General features: G+C 43.6%; 1 long non-coding RNA gene across 5 annotated transcripts; it reads right to left on the bottom strand.

Moving 5' to 3' along the window:
- Window positions 1-2213: 2213 nt before the first annotated feature.
- On the bottom strand, window positions 2214-15733 carry LOC141984803 (uncharacterized). 5 transcript variants are annotated; one of them, XR_012638810.1, is made up of 5 exons: window positions 15711-15733; window positions 11620-11709; window positions 7568-7731; window positions 6047-6150; window positions 2214-2920 (listed from the first exon to the last, which is right to left on the bottom strand). It is a non-coding gene; the product is annotated as an uncharacterized LOC141984803 (long non-coding RNA). The 5 variants fall into 5 exon arrangements; XR_012638811.1 differs by having other exon boundaries at window positions 15705-15725; XR_012638809.1 differs by lacking the exon at window positions 15711-15733 and adding an exon at window positions 15226-15427.
- Window positions 15734-21709: the final 5976 nt, after the last annotated feature.

Below are 21709 nucleotides of genomic sequence, written 5' to 3'. Positions count from 1 at the left end.
GGCTGCCCCTGCTGCTTAGCCAAGGGCCTTAGCCTAAGAACCAAGCCTCAGACTATTCTAGTGAGAGAAGTCCCATACACAGGCAGACTTGTGATTTTGATTCTTTGTTTTATACCTCGATAACTAGCTAAGTGATAAAAATACACCCAAGTTTTTAAAGTATAGGCCTTTACAGGCAGGCCTGCATATCACTAAAAGGAGAATTTGGCTTAAACCCATATTCCAATAAATAAGTTTAATGTGGTTAAGTCAAACACTTTGTTCTGTTTCAGTGCTAAAATCAGACAGAGACAGAGCACAGTTTTGTTTTGTTTTTCTGAACTAGCGATTGTTTGCATTTGAAGAGTGTAACAAGAACAAGCAACTGGTTCAGCCAGGGTCTTCCTGGCAAGGGCAATTCTATAGTAATATCTCAACAGCAGTGCTTAGCTATGTTTGTTCTCAAATGTTTGTTTTCCGGGAATAAAACTGGCCAGTGTGGCAAGCTGCAGGTGAGTGCAGAGCTCATCAGCAGAGGTGACCATGATGGAGTCCCAGAATCGCAAAAGAGCTCCAGCATGGACCGAACGGGAGGTACGGGATCTGATCACTGGATGGGGAGGGGAATCCGTGCTATCAGAACTACGTTCCAGTTTTCAAAATGCCAAAACCTTTGTCAAAATCTCCCAGGGCATGAAGGACAGAGGCCATAACAGGGACCCGAAGCAATGCCGCGTGAAACTTAAGGAGCTGAGGCAAGCCTACCAGAAAACCAGAGAGGCAAACAGCTGCTCCGGGTCAGAGCCCCAAACATGCCGCTTCTATGACGAGCTGCATGCCATTTTAGGGGGTTCAGCCACCACTACCCCAGCCGTGTTGTTTGACTCCTTCAATGGAGCTGGAGTGTAACACGGAATCAGGTTTTGGGGACGAGGAAGATGATGATGATGAAGTTGTAGATAGCTCACAGCAAGCAAGTGGAGAAACCAGTTTTCCCAACAGCCAGGAACTGTTTCTCACCCTGGACCTGGAGCCAGTACCCCCCGAACCCACCCAAGGCTGCCTCCTGGACCCGCCAGGCGGAGAAGGGACTTCAGTGAGTGTACCTTTTAAAATACTATACATGGTTTAAAAGTAAGCATGTTTAATGATTAATTTGCCCTGGCATTTGCGGCTCTCTTGGATGTACTCCCAAAGCCTTTGCAAAAGGTTTCTGGGGAGGGCAGCCTTATTCCGTCCACCATGGTAGGACACTGTACCACTCCAGGCCAGTAGCACGTACTCAGGAATCATTGTAGAACAAAGCATTGCAGTGTATGTTTGCTGGCATTCAAACAACATCTGTTCTTTATCTCTCTGTGTTATCCTCAGGAGAGTGATATCATTCATGGTCACCTGGTTGAAATAGGGTGCTTTTCTTAAGGGGACATTCAGAGGTGCCCGTTCCTGCTGGGCTGTTTGCCTGTGGCTGAACAGAAATGTTCCCTGCTGTGAACAGAAATGTTCCCCGCTAGCCACGTGGTGGGGGGAGGCAAAATGCGACCTTGGAACAAAAGCACATGTGCTATGTATGTAATGTTAACAGCAAGGTTTACTGTGAAAGAGTGTACCCATTGTTCTCTAAAATGTGTCTTTTTAAATACCACTGTCCCTTTTTTTTTCTCCACCAGCTGCATGTGTTTCAAGGATCACAGGATCTTCTCCTTCCCAGAGGCTAGTGAAGATGAGAAGGTGAAAAAAACGCACTCGTGATGAAAAATTCTCTGAGCTCATGCTGTCCTCCCACACTGACAGAGCACAGATGAATGCATGGAGGCAGACAATGTTGGAGTGCAGGAAAGCACAAAATGACCGGGAGGAGAGGTGGTGGGCTGAGGAGAGTAAGTGGCGGGCTGAAGAGAGGGCTGAAGCTGAAAGGTGGCAGCAGCGTGACGAGAGGAGGCAGGATTCAATGCTGAGTCTGCTGGAGGATCAAACTAATATGCTCCAGCGTATGGTTGAGCTGCAGCAAAGGCAGCTGGAGCACAGACCACCACTACAGCCCCTGTGTAACCAACCACCCTCCTCCCCAAGTTCCACAGCCTCCTCACCCAGACGCCCACCACCTCCACCCCCCCCCCGGTTCTTCTCTCCTCCACCACCCCTCCCGGGCTACCTTGGCAGTTATCCCCCTATTTGTGTGATGAATGAATAAAGAATGCATGAATGTGAAGCAACAATGACTTTATTGCCTCTGCAAGCGGTGATAGAAGGGAGGAGGGGAGGGTGGTTAGTTTACAGGGAAGTAGAGTGAACCAAGGGGCAGGGGATTTCATCAAGGAGAAACAAACAGAACTTTCACACCGTAGCCTGGCCAGTCATGAAACTGGTTTTCAAAGCTTCTCTGATGCGCACCGTGCCCTCCTGTGCTCTTCTAACTGCCCTGGTGTCTGGCTGCGCATAACCAGCGGCCAGGAGATTTGCCTCAATCTCCCACCCCGCCATAAATGTTGCAGTCATTTCTTAGGTCTCATTATGGTCAATGGCCCATCAAGTCTGCTACAATTGCTATCAGTATATCAGCCCTTCCCTCGGACACCACCAGCGTTCTGTAGGAATTATCACTTTTCTCCATGTAGGGATGACTGCTCTCTTTATCAGTATCCTGCTGGCACTGAAGATGTGCATTCATGAACCCTACCACAATGGCTCTGTTTTCTCTGCTGCTACCATGATCCTGAATTTCAAAATGTTCAGATATTGTGGACTACAGGCCAGTGATCCACATGTGAAGAAAGTCAATGGATTTACACATCAAGCTCTGTTTTATGGAGAAAGTGTGCTGGACTGAGGCAGACCCACACTGCAGAGCCAGTTCCTGAGTAACCTGCACTCTGATGTGGAAATGGAGATTGAATCTGTGTGGGCACATTCTTCATGACCTGATAGGTGTACAGGAAATCTGAAAAACCATAAGAAAATAGGAATTAAGGTAGAAATTCCAGTCTGAAAATTCTGAAATAAATGATCAATGCTTCATTGCTTATGTCATTTAAAACTGGAGCTGACAAAGCCCCAGAGAACACATTTTAGGGAACCATTTGACATTTGTCTGATTCAGGAGGAACAAACGTGTTGCTTTGTCCATCTCTCTGTGGGTCAAACCAGGAGTAGCCTGTGATGGTGCACCCCATAAGGTTTTATGGAAATATGCTTATGAATGTATATATATGACATAACTGGAATATGTTTTATGCTACATATGCCATGTAACATATCTCTGTAAAGATTACGATTTACTGAATCTAGTCATCCTATTTGTATGCATCTACCATTTTTGTATTCGAAGTTATGAATATTGGCTGTGTACTTACTTGATTTTTAAGTAGCCTTAGTAAAGCATTTGGTCAGCTTCTCGAGAAAGGAATGTGCAAATTAAGTGCCCAACCAAGAAACACTTAACAAACCATGGATCTTGGAAGGCTCCAATCCACATAAGAAGTCTTCCTGGAGACAGTCAAGATAGCATGTGGGCAATAGCTGCTGCCTGTAAAAACTGAGTCATGCATGGACATGTGACTTGCCCATATGACTCCAAAACTCCATCTTGTAGCTGGACTTTGCATAGGAGAGAGAAGGGGGTCTCCACCCACACGAGAAAGCCTATTTAAGCCTGTGGGAGACCCCTCCATTTTGTTTTCAGCTGGCTCAAGAAATAGCATCTCCACCCCCAAGGATACCTGATAGAAACTGGAACAAAGGACAGTAACTACAGGGGGTGTGAGTGATTGCTAGACCCAGACTAGAAGAAGACTAGTCTGTAAAAGGAAGCTTACTGGAACACCTCTGAGGGTGAGGTTTTATCTGTACTCAGTTTTATTACTGTATTAGGCTTAGACTTGCATGTTTTATTTTATTTTACTTGGTGATTCACTTTGTTCTGTCTGCTATTACTTGGAACCACTTAAATCCTACTTTCAGTATTTAATAAAATCACTTTTTACTTATTAATTAACCCAGAGTATGTATTAATACCTGGGGGGAGGGCAAATAACTGTGCACATCTCTCTATCAGTGTTATAGAGGGCGAACAATTTATGAGTTTACCCTGTATAAGCTTAATACAGGGTAAAACGGTTTTATTTGTGGTTTGGACCCCATTGGAAGTTGGGCATCTGAGTGTTAAAGCAGGAACACTTCTTAAGCTGCTTTCAATTAAGCCTACAGCTGTTAGGGGACATGGTTCAGACCTGGGACTGGGTTTATAGCAGGCTAGCAGGTCTCGCTCAAACCAGGCAGGGCACTGAAGTCCCAAGCTGCCAGGGCAGGAAAGCAGGGGCAGAAGTAGTCTTGGCACATCAGCTGGCAGCCCCAAGGGGGTTTCTGTGATCCAACCCGTCACATAGCCTAAGGCTGAGTCATCACTCTATGCACTCTGTAAGCCTCCCTGTCTGGGCTCAAATGGGAGATAACTGATTAAAGACTGGGTGATCAACCAGTTAACAAGGGGATTCAGCTCATCAGCTGGGGCAGTTAAAATGGAGACAGAATGGGACAGGAGGAGGCTGGAAGGAAGAGCAAAGAAGCCCAGGAGCTCAGAAAGGTGAGCTCACCCCCCTCCTCTCATCCTGTGTCTAGGGAGTAAGTAGAAGCTTGGGGAAAGCCTTATGCTATGGAGACCATGAACGTGTATATGACATTATAAATAAAGCACATGATGTTAGACTTAGAGAGGAGTGTGTGGGGGCTATTTGCAAAGCAAAACACATGGGGAGATGGAGCATACCATGTGACACTCGTATATGGAAAACTCCCACTATTGCTTAATGTGACACCCTTTCTAAAGAAGGTTACTTTAGTCACAGCTGGATGCTAGCTTACAGGAGCTGCTTGTGTGTTTGGAATGCGCAAGGCAGTTCAAAATCTAAAATCGTATTTCGATATGAAAGAATGGATGGAGAGGACAAAATCCCAGCAAAAACCTTGTGAGGAATCCACGGAAAGGGAAAGTCCCACCTGTAGCATAGGTCTCCCGATTTCCAGACTTCAGAGAAGCCTCCTCTGCTAGGTTTTTGAGGGGTAGAGGTGGAGGTGGCCACCAACTTGGTGGAGAAAATCATCTAAATTAATGCTACCCCAGGCATTTCCCAGTTCACACTGGGAACCAGTCTTTAGTGGGGCTTCTGGGGACATCTGCTAGTGCTGGAGCCCTTATCAATATAGCGCTATACTACAGAGAGCTATTAAAAGAGTACAGGACCTCTGGATCCTAGACGATTCACATACCGGGTAACCTCATGGAGTTTAACCTATTGCATAGGTAATTCCTGTTTAGAGAACAATCTTACCCACTAAAATTACTACTGTCAATTTCTCCTCACATAAGGTGGAAATTTATAGATACAATGTATTGTAGTCATGACTGTAGCAGCATAATGTGCATATGGTCAAATAAAAGGCAGGCAACAAGATTAAATGAAACAGATTGATTCAGATCTGCTCTTATTTAAGCTGGTGTAAATCTGAAGTAACTCCATTGCAGTCAATGAAGTACTTTCAGATCAGCATTGACGTAACAGAGTAGAAAGTGGGCCAGTGTCTTGATTTTACTGTTACCATACACACAGCAACAATTTCAATATCTAATTCTTCTCTCCTCTTTAACTAACTAAAAAGAAGCTGAGCTCTCTCCTAATGAACAAAGGAAAATAATACTTCAGGGGGACAATAGCCCCAGCTTCTGTGAAGAACAACAGCATTAGGCCAGGTCTACACACGGGCTTTGTACTGGTATAATTAGTTCAGTGAGGGGCCTGATATTTTTACTGAACTAGTTATGCCAATATAGCCTTCCTAGTGTGGACACAGTTACATCAGTATAAAGGTGATTTTTACTAGCATAGCTTATTCCTCTTCCCCTAAGTACATTTATACCAGTATAACTGTGTCCACACTTGGGGTGGGGTGGTGGTGGGGGTCCACTTTAGATGGTAAAGGTAAAGCAGAACAACTTTTGTGTGTAGACAAGCCCTTCATTTCTCACTTTCCTTACTCTCCTCTTACATAGCACATTTGAAAGACAACTTACAGACTCGTATTAAGTGTCTCTCCATTCACCCAGTAGAACTTGGCTCCTTTCTTGCGCAGCCCAATCCAAGAGTCTCTTGTGCGTATTCGATTCATTATGAAATTCTAGACAAAACATATGTCACAATGAATTTCCACACTGAGAAGTGCATCTTTTCTGAATCCATTCAGTATGGAAGAGTTTCCGTTCTGAAAATGGGTTCCTACCTTTATTTTACAGATACTGGGGGTCTGATTCTCCCCAGCCCTGCACTTTGTGCTGTCATTTTTGCCTGACCAAGTGGGTGTAAAATGACACCATTCTGAACAGGGAAGGTTTTACCCCATCTTTGCACAGATCTAAACAGCCACACAAGATACAAGGCAGTGGACAATCAAACCCAATGTGTTTTCTTGATTAGATTGCTACTGCTCTATTGCTAAATTTCATTGCAAGAAACAACTCTAAAAGCACAGAGAGGTCACTACCTATAGTCAATGGAGGATGAGCCAGTCGGCCATGTTATTGGACAAACAGAGCCTTGCTCACTGATCAGAGTAGACCAAAATACAACTTGAGCCAGTCAGAAAGAAACCACCACAATGACACTGGTATATCCTCACCCCACCTCACCTCATGCTCCGCTACCCCTGCAGTTGCAAAAGTACATAGATCATTAATATCATCAGCTGTGTATCATGGATAACAGATAATACAATGCTCTGAAGGACAGCAAAATATTTCAGCACGACTTCACTCAATTAATAGTGGTGAGGGGTGAGAGTAGGTGAAATCTAAGTAAATACATATCTAGATTAAGAGATTACAGTGTTTAAGTACACGGGGCCTGATTCACCATTTTCTTGATGGAGTTTTATGCCAGGGTAACTGCACTGATTTCAGTAGAGTTACACCAGCATAAAAGTCGAGAAATACAGAACAAATGTCCCTTACCTTCCCAGTTGTTCAATTTTTACTCTTGACTTTGGCGATATCATTTCACCATTTCATTCTATTTTCTTTCTGGGTAGATCAGATCTAAATTCTGATCCTGCACTCACTGAAGTCAAATTGCAAACCTCCCATTGACTTTAGGGGTACAGGAGACCCTAAATTTCTAATAAGCAAAAAATTATTATTAAAAAAACAACATTTAGGCCTTTCTGTTCACTAAAAAAGAAACACAAAAAAAGTCCATCTCAATTTTTTTATTTCCTTTGATGATTACTTTTAATACATGCCCACTTTGCAGTTTTAATTTCTGAAAGCTCCTTCCACCCCATCTCAGAACATGAATGGGCTTCTGTGATGGATGGTGATGGAAAACAACCTATACGTCATTGAACATGCTGTTTGTTATTTGACTTCTCTGTTAGTAACAAGCAGCTCTGTCACACGCTATGTTGGATTCCAGCATATTCTGATATTCCAGGGTGTATGGGGGAGGGGGGGTGGAGAGGGAGGAAGGGGGAAGAGTGATACAATTACAGGAATCGTTGGGGTGAGAGAAGGGATACTGTATCAGAAGGATGGAAACCTTACCATTTCTTGTTGGCTTTCAATCACAGCAAGAGAAGCCCTGTGTGCAGAGCAGAAGCTCTGACTGGAGTTCCAGTCTGCTTGATCTTCTGAGAGGTAATAACATTTCTTTCTGTAGTATAACCAGTCATCAGGGCACGGCTCCAGGTGAGGCAATCTGAGAGGATCTTTATTTGAAATGAAGTGAATATTACTATCCTAGTACATAGCAAATGCATAGGACTGTGTTTTATTCACTATTCCCTAAGAACTCCACAGCAAGCTGGTCTTAAATTCTGTGGCAAGGCACTTTGGTGTCTGTGATACTGCTACAACAACCTGGAAATTCTGCAGCAACCTCTAGTATATTAAAAAATGGAAGCTTGTATTGAATTACAGATGAAACTGAACAATACAACACAATATGCTCTGTTAATTATTTAAAATATTAAATTCAATTTATTTTACTTTCTCCCTAAATTATCAATTGACAATGGGCTGTAAATTTCTGTATTGAAAATACACAGCTAAAAGTTGGCAGGACATGGAAGGGCAGACAGTTGAGTGAAGAATGTTTGGGGCTTTGAGGCATGGGAAGTGGTTTGAGATTGTGAGAGATGCATCCGATGAAGTGAGCTGTAGCTCACGAAAGCTCATGCTCAAATAAATTGGTTAGTCTCTAAGGTGCCACAAGTACTCCTTTTCTCTTTGCGAATACAGACTAACACGGCTGCTACTCTGAAACCTGACATTGAATAAAATGTTCAAAGTGACTTTGGCACTTACAGTGATCTTTTCAAAATCACCTAAACAGGTTAGGTGCTTAACTCCCATTAAAATCACTTTTAAAAGAACCTGTTTAGGCACTTTTAAAAGAACCCACTATTAAAAGAACCCACTTTCAGTGAGGTTTAAACTAGTGTAAATGGTGGATTCTCCCTAACTTGAAGTCTTTAAATCATGATTTGATGACGTCAGTAACTTAGCCAGAGGCTAGGGGTCTATTACAGGAGTGGGTGGGTGAGGTTCTGTGGCCTGCAGCGTGCAGGAGGTCAGACTTGATGATCCCTTCTGCTCTTAAGTCTATGAGACTATGTTAAAAGCACATTATTTAGGTTGCAAAAGGAAAGCACTCAAAACCTAGAAAATGCCAGAATTTAGGTGGCCTGTGTAACCTTAATTTGGCCCTCTTGTGCATATGCATTATGATACAGTTTTTAATTACATGATCACATATTTTTTTTTACAGGTCCCTGTCTCATTCAGTGCAACAGATGGATAATGGTCAGAGAACGAATCAGGGTTGTGGAGTAAATTAGGCTGCATGTAGGATTCCTGCCTCACTTGCTCTAGAAGTTAGAAAATGTGTGGAGAGGATGGTATCGTAGTTAAAGCAGGTGAATGCCAAACAGGCAAACTCATTTCTATCTTTGGCTCTGCCATGGGATTCTTATGTGATGCTGAACAAGGCACTTAAACCAAAAATTTTGCAGGTGGCTATTAATGACATGTTTCTCATTTTCTGGGTACCCAACCATGACACCTGAGGTCTGATTTGCAGAACTGCTGAGCACCTATAACTACAATTAAAGTCAGTGGATTAAAGTCAATTAAAGTCAGCTTGACAATTAAAGTCAGCTTGACAGTAAGGCAGCATGGTCTAAAGGAATGAAAACAAGGCTGGGAGTGAAGCGGACCTAAATTTTAAGTCTGGTTCTGCCACTGGTACACTGTTTGGTCTCAGGCAGGTCTGTGTCAATTCCCCCATCTGTAAAATGGAGATAATAATGCCCTCCTACCTCATTGTAGAGAGAAATTTCTCAATGTTTGTGAGGTCCTCATATAGTACAGTGACAAGTGCTCAACTACAGACTACCGGAAACGAAGAATGTTTTATTCACTGCAGACTTTGAATAGTGTACACTAATAACTAAATAATGAGAATAAAAATATTGAACAGCTGCCTCACTACCTGCACACCAACCATACTGGACACTGAATGAGGCTGGGGTCCCAGGGAAAAAATAGTATGGGATCACATAATTAAAGACTGTATCATAATATATACGCAGAAGGTGGCAGAATTAAGTTGCACAGACAATCGAAATACGGGCATTTACTGACTTTTGAGTGCTTGACTTTGCAACCTCATTAACATGCTCTTAATACAGGTAAGTATGTAGGACTGAGCTGAAATTAACATTAATTCTAAACAGTTCTTATGAACTTTGAAACCTTTCAATGACCTACATGATGAAGCAGCAATTTCTTTACTTAGAATATGGCACCACACGCAGGTTCGGAGGACCTGAGAAGACAAGGAGAACAATTTTGGGGCTGTTTTGTTAAATACCAGGACTGGTATTATTTTTTAAAATGTCTTATTAAAGACAGAGCTTGGAAAGCACTCTATGTAAATTAAAGACGGTTCTAATTTAAAAATTGACGAGAGGCATTGATGCTGTTTAGCTAAAATTTTAATATCAGATTAGAAATACTATCAAATTTTGCACAGCAATACAGGCACTTTTGCCCAGTTTCACAAACGTATTTAGGCCTCTAACTTCTACTGAAATTAATGGAAGTTGGAAGCCTAAATCTGGGCCTTTGAGGATCTGGGCCTTTATTACTAGTTAGACACAGTGATGAGGAAAAGTGGAAAATTAGATGCAGTCTAGAAAATTGAAGAGAAGACTGGGAGCCAAGAGCTCAAGTTCCAATCTGCCTGAGCCACTGATTTACTGTGTGACCTTGAGCAAGTCACTTGACAACTCTGCCTCAGTTTCTCCACCTATAAACTAGGAATGATAATATTTACCAAGAGTAAACAGTAATTAAGCAGTTTGAAGATGAAATGGTCTGAGTGAACTTGAAAAGTCCATTTGTCCATTCACTAAGAATGCATAGGAAACTTTCCCAGGAAAGTACCATCAACTTCTGCTGAACCTAAGTTTTCATTAAAGGCCTGATTCACTGGTATCCTTGGTGATTTGCACTGATACAACAACTCAAAGCAGACATAAACCTAGCTTGACACAAAATGGTGAATGTGACTCTCTGCTCTTAGCTTCTCTGGTTGAAGCCAGGAAACCTTCCAAACTGGAACCAAGTGTAACCAATACAGTGCCGTCTTCCTAAGTCTGTTGACAGACAGCCTCCAGTGCCTGCAACATCCAGTAAAGTGAGAAAAACTGTTTGATTCAAAACTTGCTTAGTTTGATAAAGTTCAGGATTTTACCTTTTATTTCTTATGTAACCAACTCTGACCTCTATACCTAACACTTATAATCACTTAAAATCTATCTTTCTGTAGTTAATAAACTTGTTTAATGTTTTATCTCTATCAGTGTATTTTTGATTGAAGTGCTTATGGAATCTCAGCTTAGGATAACAAGGGATGGTGCATATTAATTCTGTTTGATAAAATGATGGACGTATGAGCTTGTACTGTCCAAGGAAGCCTTGAGCAGTATAAGATGGCACATTACTGGGATGCAAGGCTGCGGGGATTTACTGGTGTCTCCCTGTGGATAGTTTATGAGAGGCTGTGAGAGCCTGCATGTAACTTTGGGTGTGCCTTTGCATGCTAATGGCTGTGTGAGAGCAAAGCCTGAAGGGGCTGCTTGTCACTAGCAGAGCATTGTGAGAGGTATCCTGAGCCAGAGAGTTAAAGCGGGCACAGCAGTCCCACAGTCCATGTTGTATCCAGGTGGGCATGGGGGGGGTGTCACAGTGATGCAGTGAGCAGGGTGAAATGCACAGCTTGTTGCTCTGGGAAAGATTTGCACTTCATATGCTGGTGTAGAGATTTTAAGTGTGTTGACAGAATACAGTCAAAAAAGGGTCACATGTTTGGGCTACTGTCTGACAGGGACCCAAAAACAGAAACCTGGGGGAAAGGTAAAGACACCCTTCTCCTCCATCAGAGCAGCCAGTAGGTTTGGGGCGGGGAGAGGGAGATAAATAATAGATTTCTCCCATCCTCATAGCAGCCAGAAGGCTCTGAGGTGGGAAGGAGGAAAGAAAAGAGATATTGCTTTGCCTTTCCAACATCATTTTGTCTTAAAAGCACTTACGCGAGCTAAACCAGCCCAAGAGTAAAATCACAATAATGGCAATCAAAACTCCAGCAACCCGTCTCCAGAACCAGAAGTGTGAGCAGAGGCCTGAAAAGGAGAAAGTTGAGAAGCTTCAGTGAATTAAACATGTATAGAACTGAAGAGTTTAGAGACTTGGTCATTAAAAAAAAAATCAAACATGGATTCAAACTACATCCATATTTAGGCACCTAAATATGTGACCTGATTTTCAGAGGTGCTGAGCAGCTACAACTTCCACAAAAGTCAATGGGAACTGCCGATGCTTGGTACCTCTGAAAATAAGGCCTAAATATGGATGTGGGTGTCTCACTTTAGGCACTCAAAATGTGAAGTGTTTACCTCTGTGAATGTGTGGTTTCCTTTAGAAGTGTGAGCTAGAGAATGACTCATTGATAGAGTACCTCTCCTCTTAGAAGGATGGACAACTGAGATGCTAGAGGCCAGGTCTACCCTACCTCAGTCCACTCACTACAACACACATCCCTCTCACATCACAAAGAGTGGAACCCATGTTATATTGAATGATAACTAGTAGGGCGGTCAAGTGATTAAAAAAATTAATCACAATTAATCGTGCAATTAAAAAAAATAATTGTGTGATTAATCGTACTGTTAAACAATGATAGAATACCATTTATTTAAATATTTTTGGATGTTTTCTACATTTTCAAATATATTGATTTCAATTACAACACAGAATACAAAGTGTACACTCCTCACTTTATATTTATGTTTGATTACAAGTATTTGCACTGTAAAAAAAAAAAGAAATTGTATTTTTCAATTCACCTAATATAAGTACTGTAGTGCAATCTCTTTATCATGAAAGTTGAACTTATAAATGTAGAATTATGTACAAAAAAACCTGCATTCAAAAATAAAACAATGTAAAATTTTAGACCCTGAAAGTCCACTGAGTCCTACTTCTTCTTCAGCCAATTGCTCAGACAAACAAGTTTGTTTACATATGCAGGAGATAATGCTGCCTGCTTCTTGCTTACAAAGTCACCTGAAAGTGAGAACAGGCATTCTCATGGCACCGTTGTAAATATTTACGTGCCAGATGCACTAAAGATTCATATGTCCCTTCATGCTTCAACCACCAGTCCAGGAGACATGTGTACATGCTGATGATGGGTTCTGGTCGATAACAATCCTAAGCAGTGCAGACCGACGCATGTTCATTTTCATTATCTGAGTCAGATGCCACCAGCAGAAGGTTGATTTTCTTTTTTGGTGGTGCAGGTTCTGTAGTTTCCGCATTGGAAAGTTGCTCTTTTAACACTTCTGAAAGCATGCTCCACACCTAGTCCCTCAGATTTTGGAAGGCACTTCAGATTCTTAAACCTTGAGTTGAGTGCTCTAGCTGTCTTTAGAAATCTCACATTGGTGCCTTCTTTGCATTTTGTGAAATCTGTAGTGAAAGTGTTCTTAAAATGAACATGTGCTGGGTTTCAGAGTAACAGCCGTGTTAGTCTGTATTTGCAAAAAGAAAAGGAGTACTTGTGGCACCTTAGAGACTAACCAATTTATCTGAGCATAAGCTTTTGTGAGCTACAGCTCACTTCGTCAGATGTGCTGGGTTGTCATCCGAGACTGCTATAACATGAAATATATGGCAGAATGTGGGTAAAACAGAGCAGGGGACATCCAATTCTCCCACAAGGAGTTCAGTCACAAATGTAATTAATGCATTGTTTTTTTAATGAGCGTCATCAGCATGGAAGCATGTCCTCTGGAATGGTGGCCGAAGCATGAAGGGGCATACGAATGTTTAGCATATCTGGCATGTAAATACCTTGCAATGCCAGTTACAAAAGTGCCATGCAAATGGTGGCATTGTAAATAAGAAGAGGGCAGCATTATCTGCTGTAAATGTAAACAAACTTGTTTGTCGTCTTAGTGATTGGCTGAACAAGAAGTAGGACTGAGTGGACTTGTAGGCTCTGAAGTTTTACATTATTTTGTTTTGGAGTGCCGTTATGTAAAAAAAAATATACATTTGTAAACTGCACTTTCACGACAAAGAGATTGCATTACTTGTATGAGGTGAATTGAAAAATACTATTTCTTTTGTTTATCACTTTTACAGTGCAAATATTTGCAATAAAAATAATATAAACTTTGATTTCAATTACAACACAGAATAAAATATATATGAAAATGTAGAAAAACATCCAAAATATTGAATAAATTTCAATTGGTATTCTATTGTTTAACAGTGTGATTATTTTTTTATCGCAATTCATTTTTTTGAGTTAATCACGTGAGTTAACTGCAATTAATCGACAGTCCGAATAACTAGTGTATATGTGGCATGACTAGAAGGAGGGGACAGAAGTGGAGAGGTGAGGGCTGAAGATAGTACAGTGACAATCTTGGGGCAAAGGGATGAGCAATAACAGGATTGGGAATTAATGAAAAGATGGAGCCTCTAGCTCATAAATGACTCCTGGTGGGAGACATTTATGAGCTAGACAAAGCACTACTGTGAGGCCAGGGAATAAAAGAGATGAGGACTTCATAATTCAGAATCAACACGTGTACCTGTGTGTAGTGACTAGAGCTGGGAGAATATTTTTTTTATGAATGGTAAATTCACCAAAAAATGCACTATTCAGGACACCAAAACTATTTGTGAAATTCAGGTTAAATTTGGCAAATAGTTTTGGCTGGGACAGTAACAATGGATTTTTTTTTTCTTCAAAAAGATCAAAACAGTTCATTTCAAAATGAAACATTTCAACTTTCCATTTCAAAATGAGTTTCATTTCTAAATTTAGCTACCTTTTTTAAAGAGTGAAAAACACCCCCAAACAACCTGACATGTTTAAAAAACGTTTTGGGTCAAAAGAAAATGTTTTGTTCAACCTCAAACACCTCCAGCGTTTCCATTTTGTTGCGGGGGTGGTAAATCAATTTCACTGAAAACAAATTTTCATTTGGGTTTTTCAGGTCGATTCCCCAAACCTAAAACCTAATTATTCCCAGCTCTAGCAGTGACTTCGAAAGCCTTTATTTCCTTGCACAGCCTGTGTATCCAGGAATCCCCTCCCTCACAGATGGCCTGTGAGGTGACCCTGTTCTCACAGCCCCTGCCTCTTTCTCTCCCCACACAATCTTCCCCTGCCCCCACTCCTCTCCTATCTCTTTCAGCCCTGCTGTGCTGAAGTGTAAGGAGCTGTCTTGCGCATTAATAATGAAGTATTGCTTGTTCCAGGGAAAGAACAAGGCGAGCAGGCTAGGGCAGAAGAAGGCAGTGAGCGGAGGGGAAAGGAGAGACCAGGGGTGTGGAGGAGAGCGAGGGGCTGTGGGGGAAGCAGAGGGCTTGGAGGCAGATTGGGTGGCGTCGCAGAGGGGGTGAAAGGGCAAACTGGGGAGAAGGGACGATGAGGGGCTCTAGGAAGAGGCATCATGTCACACAAACACCAGCCATAGACCTCCCCCCTCCCCCCTCTCACCCCACGTGGCCTGTCTCCAGCTGGCCTTTAGGGTCCCGGCGCCCCGCCCTGGCCCCAAGAGCGGCTCCGCTTCCCCGCCTGCGCCTTGTCCCGGCTCCGGATCGCGGTCCCCGGTATCCACCTGCACCAGGCAGTGCCGTGCTGAGCCCCGGTTCCCGGAGGGGTCCGCAGGGCAAGCGCCGCCCACGGCTCGCGGGGCCCCAGCCGGGACGGGGGCTACACCCCTCAGGTCTGGCTCGGACTTGGACCGACGGTGGCGGCCGAGCCTCCTCCTCAGCTGCGGCCTCTCCCCGCGGGGCGGCGGCCGCTGGGGCCATTCGCTCCCGCTCTGCCCTGCGAGGCTCCGCATCCCCCCGGCGGCGCCGCGCCCCCGGCCCCGAGCGGCCCCCCGGGGCCCAGCACGCGCCTCTGGCGCCTACTTTCACTTTCACTGCCCCCGCGAGCTCCCAGCCCCGGCCCCGCCGCCCAGGGCGGGGACAGGGCTCAGCAGGGGCCCCGCCGAGGGACAGTCCCAGGCGGCAGCCAGCAGAGAGAGACAGGCACCCTCCTGCCGAGTTACCAACGCGCCCAGACTCGGGGAGATCAGAGGGGTTCAGAAACCTGAACCTTCGAGTGAGCTGAGCCCAAACACCAGATGCAGACGCTCTTCCCCGCTGTAGAAAAGGCTGAGGACGCAGGACAGCCAGGTGGCGGGAGCAAGCAAAAGCATCCATTTTAGTGTCAAACCATGTCATCCACATCAAGACATGGAATCAGTGCATTCTTCCTGTTCCACCCCCCTCTTTGCAACAAGGCACAGGACTGAGGTTTTACAGACAGACAGAGACAGGGGACACGGGACACGGGATTAATGCATGGATGGCAGGGCCGGCCCACAACATTTTGGCATCTGAGGCGGGGAGCTCAAATGATGCCCCCATGCCCTCTCGCTTGGCCAAAACTTTGAAAGGTGTCAATTCTGCCTTCTTCCTGTTCTACTCTTCTCATGGTACTGCTCTGCTACCTACCCCAATAAAGGAGAACAAACAACTTTAAATGCTTTGTTCAAATTTTTTAAGTTACACTTAACTTTCAAATGCCTGAACAGCAAATGTAACTTTTCTTATCTCAATAGTAAACACTGGCATTTGTATCTGTTTGAATAATCAAAGTGGTGCTTTCTGTGCCTTCTTGGTCGCGAAGATTTGAACTGCTTCCTGCTGAAGGTCCACAGTCTGGGCCAGCTCATGCTCTGTTGACATGATTGCAAGGCCGACCAGCCTCTCCTGTGTCATTCTGGAGCGTAGATGTGTTTTTATTAACTTCAGCTTGGAGAAGCTGCATTCTCCACTGGCACCTGTTACAGGAAGTGTTAGAAGTATGCGCAGAGCAACAAAAGCATTTGGAAAGAGGGTGGTCATCTTATTTGTGTACATATACTCCAGAACAGCCTTTGGAGTTGATCCTGCTGAAATGTATCTTGAAAGGGCTTTCAGTTCATCACCTAAATCACTTGCATCAATATCGCGCATGTCATCATGTGTCAACACTGTTTCTAGTGCCCTCCGTTGCTGGTATAGGTCTTCTTCAGGTATAGTGAGGAGTTTTGGAATATCATACAAACATCCCAAATATACTGCTGTGTTCCTTGAGCCGCATGAAACATTCTTCAACTGACTGTATTGCACAATCGAGCACCTGGTTAAAGAATTCAACTTTGAATTGTTGTTTGGGGTCTCTTATGGGATTATCCCGTGCCTCGTAATCAAAATGTTTTCTTCTTTGGTGACTCTTGTCTTCTTGAATGGGTGGGAAAATAGCTTCAGTGTGAAGTTCCTCTGCCAACTTCTGTGCACTCTTCAGAACATTTTGAAATCCCTCACCTGACCAGTAAGACTGTAGGTATGACTTTCTTTGTCCAGTTGTTCCATTGCTCCAGATATATCAAGGTCAACACCTTGGAGTCTCTTGCTTACAACATTTATTTCAAACGGTATGTCATGCTACAACACTAAGCGACACAGAAATTTGGAGTGATGTATGTTGTTGGTGATTCCATTTCCCTCTGCCACTGTTCTTCCACGAACAGTTCCTGTCATAGCATTATCCTCCATAATGGCAACTGTGGCCTCATCTATCTTCCTAATTTGGTGTTTAATAGGCTTTATCACCTCCACTCAACTTTCCCATCATGTGGCACTCAGTGGTTTCTGTTTCAGAGAGGATGTTCCCTGATGTTGCTTCAAAATTTGCCATCGATGAGTTGATGCAGAGAAAAATACATAGATGCTTTGAATTACATTAAAAAATTCAGCAGCCTCACTAGAAGCTGATGCTGCATCACTGACCACCAAGTTCAATGAATGAGAACTCCATGTGACAAAAAAAGCTTGAGGGTTTAACTCTTGGATCCGCGTCTGCACTCCTCTGTTCTTTCCTCTCATGTTGGTACCATTATCGTAGCCCTGATCTCTCATGTCAGCTGTCGCAATTCCCGTATCTTCCAGCTTTTTAAGAATCACATTTGTCATACCAGCTCCTATAGTATCATCAATGTCATTAAATTCTAGAAAATGCTCTCTGATGTTAGGGGGCTTATTCCTTCACCCACTTACTTCCCTGGTCCTTCTCGCATGAACAGAGAGCAACAATACCTGAAGTCCAAAGGTGCAAACAATTCGATGTTTATTGGGGTGAACTTCCAGCAAGCATGATTCCAGTTTCCTTCCTTAGTATCCTCCTTCCCAGCTCTGACACCACAGAGCCTTACACCTGTGTCCCTGTTCCCATTCCTGCCCTTAGCCAAGGATTCCAATTTCCTTACCCCCATTCCCTGTTCCCATTTCCCCTTTTAGCAAAACATGATTGCAATTTCCTTACCCCCATTCCCTGTTCCCATCCCCCCCCCACACACACACACCCACACTCCCACCCCCTCACTTCCTGATTGACTGCCGACTATATAGTAAAACTTGAGTTCTGCTTAGCTATACCTTAACCGATCATTTTCCTGAAATTTAACTAACGAATCCTAACATATTGTAACATGATTATGTAACCAATTATATCCCACCACCTTAATTAGTTTACACCCAGCAAAATTAATTATATAGCAGACAGGAACAATCACAGAACCAGACAGAGATTATACAGACAAACAATGGCAAAGTGGGAACTATAATGACAAAACAATACAGAAGTGAGGATTTCACATCCCAGCTATTGATAAGCGTGTTCTTGCCAGACAGGATGCTATCAAACTAAGTTTCCTTTTACATCTTCTAGGCACTTCCCTTTCTCTGGAGGTGACAGGCACTATCAGGACAGGATTGTATTCCTAACAGCCCAATAGCACCTTCTTTCAATGTGACTAATTTGGGATGTGAGGATGTGACTGTTGGCTTCCCAGCTTATGGCTGCCTCTGCTGCTTAGCGAAAGGCCTTAGCCTAAGAACAGGGCCTCAGACTGTCACAGTAAGAGAATGCTCTTACACCGGCAGACAGTGATTTTGATTCTTTCTTTTATACCTCTATAACTAGCTAAGTGATAAGAATACACCTAAATTCTTTGAGTACAGGCCTTTACCGACAGGCCTGAATATCTATATCCTAACATCTGACAGTCACCATTGCAGGGACATTTTCACTAGGTTCTGTTGTTGTTACAAAACACACCGTTAAAGTCATTTCTTCCGTATGGCTGTCGTCAGGTATGCAGTCCAGAATAACAGAGTAATATCATGCTGACTTCAGATCTGCCACAATCTTCTGTTTGACTTTTGTTGCCAGTCACTGTATGATCTCATTTGGAATTGTTTTTCCGAGGTAGTGGTGTGTGTACATTTCTTGGGTGGTGACTCTTCTTAGATGCTCCTGGAGTACAGCATCAGACTCAGCCATCAGCTCCACAATTTTAAGGAAGTTCCCATTGTTTGGCACATACAGCTGATCTGAAGTGCCACCCAGTGCTAGGTTTTGGGTAGCAAGCATTCTCACAATGGCAATGAGCCTTTTCAGAACATTTTGCCAGTAAAGAGACTCTGATGCAATCTTCTCTTGATGCTGATCATCTATGGTGGCCTTTAACCTTAGTTTCATCTCAAGCTCTTTTCACCTATGGAATACTCTCTGGTGATTTGCTGTCTTCTCATGACATGCCAGATTTCTAGCCAGATTTTTCCAGTCCTTTGTTCCTGTAGAACCCAGTGTGGCTGGAACATTAGACTGGAAGAGTTTGCAACAAAAACAGAATGCAGCATTCTGGGTTTTTGAGTACATAAGCCATGGCCTCTCCACTTTGTCACCATTGGGGATTTCATGCCAGTAATGTGTTGGATGGAAACTTCTGTCTTCATTGTCTTTGGGGAACATGAAGTTTTTCACTTGCTATGGCCCATGCAGTACAAGGAAGTCCCTCAGGCTACTGCTCAAGTGGGTCCACAGTCCTGGATCATCTAGACTTAAGGAACTAAACTCAGCAGCTGCTGTTTCTTGCGCCTCCACCACACTCTTCTCTGATCTACACTTTTCTTCAGGAATGTGCAGGGTTACATACATTTGAGATGGAGATATGGATGCTGCAGTAGCTGCCAGGTCACCTGCACTCTGACTAACTGGAAGATCAGGCATCTCCTCACCACTCACATCCTCACTGGGGCCAGAAGGCTCACCGTGAATTTTTGTGTCTATGTATCTCAGGAGAGCTCCTTCCTGCTTAGCTAGAAAAGCTTCCTTTGCTTTCTTTCTTTTTCTGAATGCTGCCCCAGAGGGGCGTTTTCTTCTTTCACTCATGACAGCTGTTCTGTGCCAGCTATAGTGGCTCTCAACACTGAGTTGAAGGGGACAAATAAGCAGGCTGGTAGCAGGGCCTGAGTGAGGGAAGATATCAGCGTCTTAAGGGCCTAACTGGCTCCTACTACTTCAGTTGACAGCCTGTTCTCCTCAAGTGGGTCCAGGGAAGCAGCAGGAAACAGGAAGCTCCCTGAGAAGCTGGTGTTAATCAGTCCAGGCTCCTGGGGGTGCTAGAGAGGTACATAAGAGGCTCCTCCTCCTCTCTCTCCCTGCAGCTCCTGCTGCTTTCTGTTATTCCCTCTCACCTTATCTCCTGCCTGCCTGTTATGTCTCTTGTGCCCTCCTTCCTCCAGCACAGCACTCCACCATCTCTGTGCATCTAGAGCAGAGAGAATACATATGCAGCAGCAGCAGACACAATTTCCTACACTCTGGGCCCTATTGGCACCCCCGCACAGTCTGGCATCTGAGGCGGCCGCCTCAGTTCGCCTCATGGTAAGGCCAGCCCTGTTGGATGGTGCACACACACCGGTTAGATGTAAATAAGAAGTAAATTTTTAACAGTGAAAGTAATTAACTATTGGAACTCTTTACCAAAGGTCATGGTGGATTCTCCATCACTGACAATTTTTAAATTGAGACTGGATGTTTTTCTAAAACATCTGCTCTAGGAATTATTTTGGGGGAGTTCTGTGGCCTGAGTTATACAGGTGAGTCTAGATAATCACAATGGTCTCTTCTGGCCTTCACAAGTATGTTAACTTGTCCAGACAAGCCCTCAGTTGAAAACGGAAAAACTTCTTGTGATTGTATCCAAGAACCGTTGGCATCTTTTAACTTACTGTTGTTTCTTGCAACTGCAAGAAAAATACTATTTTGGGCTAAATATGGTCTCCAACACTACCTGTTCAGCCATTCTTTCCCTCATGCCCCCTGTCTGGAATCCCCTCACCACCTCACCTTGTTGGATCATATTAAAGAAGTTCTGTATTAAAATCACAAATGAGTTTGATTCCCCATAGTTTAAATTCCAGGGTATTACTAATTAAGAGGTCTCTTGGTTTTTGGTACTGTTTCTCTCCCTCTATGTGTGAAACTTGCAAGCTGCTAATTGTGTTAGTACATTCTAAGACAGAGTCTGTTCTCAAAGCAATTCACACAGAGAGAGACTCAAAGCAATACTCTGTAACACCAGAAACAGCACCCAGAGACTCCCCGCCCTTTTGTTGTATTAACAATTGTGATTAAAATAGAGATAGAGGATGTATGTGGATGGATGCTTGGCGTGGATAATAACTGAATGATCAGGGAGGTGCCAGTTAGGTGCCACTAAGAATCCAGTGTCCGTTGGCTGAAGAAGGCGTCAAGTGGAAATAACTAGAGGACCCCCGGAGGGCAGGCTGGAATCCACCCAACAGCCTCAAGAATGGGAGAACCAAAGAACAAGATAACATCTAGCAGCACGGAGCCGTCAGGAATGTGACATCTGCTGATTGATTCAGCAACAGCATGATGAAGCAATTCCCATAGACTGGCAGAGGAAGAAATTCCTATAAAAATGGACTCTAGAAAGTGAGAACTTTGGGGGTCTGATTCTGCAAACCAACTTCCAGGAGCATCAGATGAACATCTGACAAGGCCCTGCTCCCGCCTCATGTCCAGGCCACCTGGCCAGTGGCTTGGCATGAGCAACTCTAAGGCTGGTAACTATGATAACAACCTTGCAGAACCTCTGTGTGTGTGTGTGTGTGTGTGTGTGTGTGTGTGAATAACTATGAGATTGAATGGAATGTTATAGCTATAACTAACTGCTTACTATGATAACAACCTTGCAG

This window comes from Natator depressus, chromosome 1, assembly GCF_965152275.1.
Source record: "Natator depressus isolate rNatDep1 chromosome 1, rNatDep2.hap1, whole genome shotgun sequence".
Lineage (NCBI taxonomy): Eukaryota > Metazoa > Chordata > Testudines > Cheloniidae > Natator > Natator depressus.
Note: the sequence above shows the minus strand (reverse complement) of the source record. Positions and strands in the feature narration are given on the sequence as shown.